Here is a 2,589-nt window from a genome sequence, read left to right as displayed (position 1 = left end):
AATGTTGTTTAAATGCAAAGTTTTCATTGTCTCCATTGTCATTACATTTATAGCTACTCCCAAGTCTATTAATGTGTTTGGTACTGAGAAATTATTTATTGATATAGTAACCATAGGGATACTAGGATCAATATATTTCTCTACTATGGTTTGTGTAGACATGAGGCTTGCTAGTTTACCAATGACTTGGATTGTAGTAGGATCCTTCTTCTTTTTCTCTGATTTCCTAATGCACAATTCCTTTATTGTTTTAGCATATATTGGTATTTCTTTAATTGCCTTTAACAAAGGAATTTTTACATAAGCATTTTTTAACTCATCTAAAATATCAAATTCAGGAAGGGTTATTTTGTTTTGTTGTTCCACTAACCTTTCAGGATAAGGTGGTGTTTGTGTTTGTTGGACACCTAATCCTTAATGGGTTAGTGTGGAAGCCGAATAGACCAAAGCATTCCAAGAGACCTTGGGAAGTGAAACCCAACGGTCACAACGGTGTACTATAAATGTATATCAGTTGTTGATAAAAATTGTACTGCATGTTTTATCTTTCATATTTTTTGGTTGCCCATGTGTGTTTAACATGGTATCAGAGCAGGCGTATTCCTGCCCTGCATAATTAATGTGAGCCATTTGTTTTATGGCCTATCTGTGCAGTTTATTTCTGCCATATTCCTTTATACAGACCTGCGCCCTGTCTGACGTATTCACTTAAACGATTCCTCTGCCTGACACTGCCAGTGTTGTCCAAGTTGTTCTGACATGTCTGTCTGTCATATACGTTTTTTATATTGTCTGCACCTTCTGTCAAGCTTGCACCCTCTGTCAAGAGACCAGTTGCAAATGTTGTCTCACTGCATCAGTGTCATAGATGTTTTATACCTGTGCTCTCTGTTTCCTCTGACATTCGCCTAACATTGAAACGCTTGAGCTTGTCTGTTTAACACTCGCCATATTTTCTGTTTTGTAGCATACTCGTGCATGGAAACTCTTGCTCTACCCCATAACTCAATGATTCATTCTCGAATTCCTTTCATTTGTAACTCTATGGACTGCCCTCTCCAAATAGTTGCTTAGGTAGTTTCACAGCACCATCAAGCATTCGTGAAGCCATGTCTGTCGTGCTTGGTAAGGGTAGCTTTCCTTGAGCCTAAAGAAATAATCTCAATTCAAGGCTCTTCCTAATCACTGGATGACCAGCCAATCTGCAAAGATATTTCTCCAGTGCTATTCTTCGCTGCTCAATGAACTCCTGTTTATGCATAACCTGGCTTTCAACAACACTTTTGTCCGGGCGGGGAGGAATAAAGAATCCCCGATAAGATTCTGCAAGCCTATCAGCCAAAGTTACCACATCTCGAAATCTTCGCCTCACACCGAACTCTGAACCGCCAAACTCAGGCATGTTTGTATGAGTAACAATAAGATATGTCACATATGAGTTTCCCCCTGGAACAAGAGAGTTTGCAATTTCTTGCTCCTTCTGAGGTTGGACTACTGCAATATTCAAATATTCTGAACTTGATGAGGCCGATTGCGACGAAAATGAGTTCCCCGTCTCCCTTGCCGTGCCGTTACCATTTCCAACAATGGATTCTTCCCCAAAGGGAGTAAACACAACATCTGCATATGAAGGAGGCTCCACAAAAGAATCATCTGGGAAGTCATCTTTGAAGCTCTTATGGTGTGAATCTTTAAAGGACGACTGCAAGGGGTCTTCTGAAGGAGGCAATGAATGCGTTTCAGCATAAGATGACATTACGCTCCTGTAATCGCTATTCGATATATATGTCTGCGGGGGTTGATCTAAGACCAGGCTTTCCATTGCTTCTGTGGAGGTGAAGAGCAATTTTCAAGTACCGTTGATCATAGAACACAGAAATACGAGGCCTTACTGCATGATATCCAAACGCTTTCTCTTTTCCAAAGACCATATGCGACCGCTTCTTTCCAGAAATTCGGTATTATTTCGGACGGATAATCGATTCCCGAGCCAGAGTGATAAAAAAAACACTAAAATTGTCCAAATTGGGACGAATCACAGTTATATTTGGCTATTCTGACAAATAAAGTCTTGTTCCGGGGTTAATCTGCAGAAGAATTCGAATTTTGCGCTAGAATCGAACAACGAACGTGGCCGCAGCGGAAATTTTGATGTGAAAAACTAAGATTGGACGCGATTTATGTTGAAGTTCGTGAGTTAATTCTGAAGTGCGATGCTATATGTTGGATAGCACGTGTGCTCCTTTGAAGTATGATTGATCTCTTCGTTAATGGCCACTGTTTGCCACGGACTTCCACAGTGAAAATCCAGCTACGACAGGCACCTTAAATTTTCGAATTGATAGACTCAAGTCGGTGCTGGTCATTTCAATTTTGTCTGTCCGTAATTTTTAAAAATTGTATTCTCTCGACAACATCATATGGTGTGTTTCCCAAGTTCGAATGGAATTCAGATGGTGAATGGTGTCACAACCGTTTTAAATGCTGCCATTACATTTTGAAGCTGTTGGATTTAAAAGGCGTATTCGTGTTGCGCTCAGTGGTCTCAGCGAAATGGTGTGTGCGCCCTGAATAAGTTTTGAAGCTGTT

General features: G+C 40.4%; 1 pseudogene; it reads right to left on the bottom strand.

The window, feature by feature from the left end:
- Positions 1-1,147: 1,147 nt before the first annotated feature.
- On the bottom strand, positions 1,148-1,822 carry LOC149176938 (sorting nexin 2A pseudogene; annotated as a pseudogene).
- Between the last annotated feature and the right edge of the window lie 767 nt (positions 1,823-2,589).

Source organism: Pinus tabuliformis, chromosome 4_1, assembly GCF_031772625.1.
Source record: "Pinus tabuliformis cultivar Carrire ecotype Pingquan chromosome 4_1, CPIR1, whole genome shotgun sequence".
Taxonomy (NCBI): Eukaryota; Viridiplantae; Streptophyta; class Pinopsida; order Pinales; family Pinaceae; genus Pinus; species Pinus tabuliformis.
Note: the sequence above shows the minus strand (reverse complement) of the source record. Positions and strands in the feature narration are given on the sequence as shown.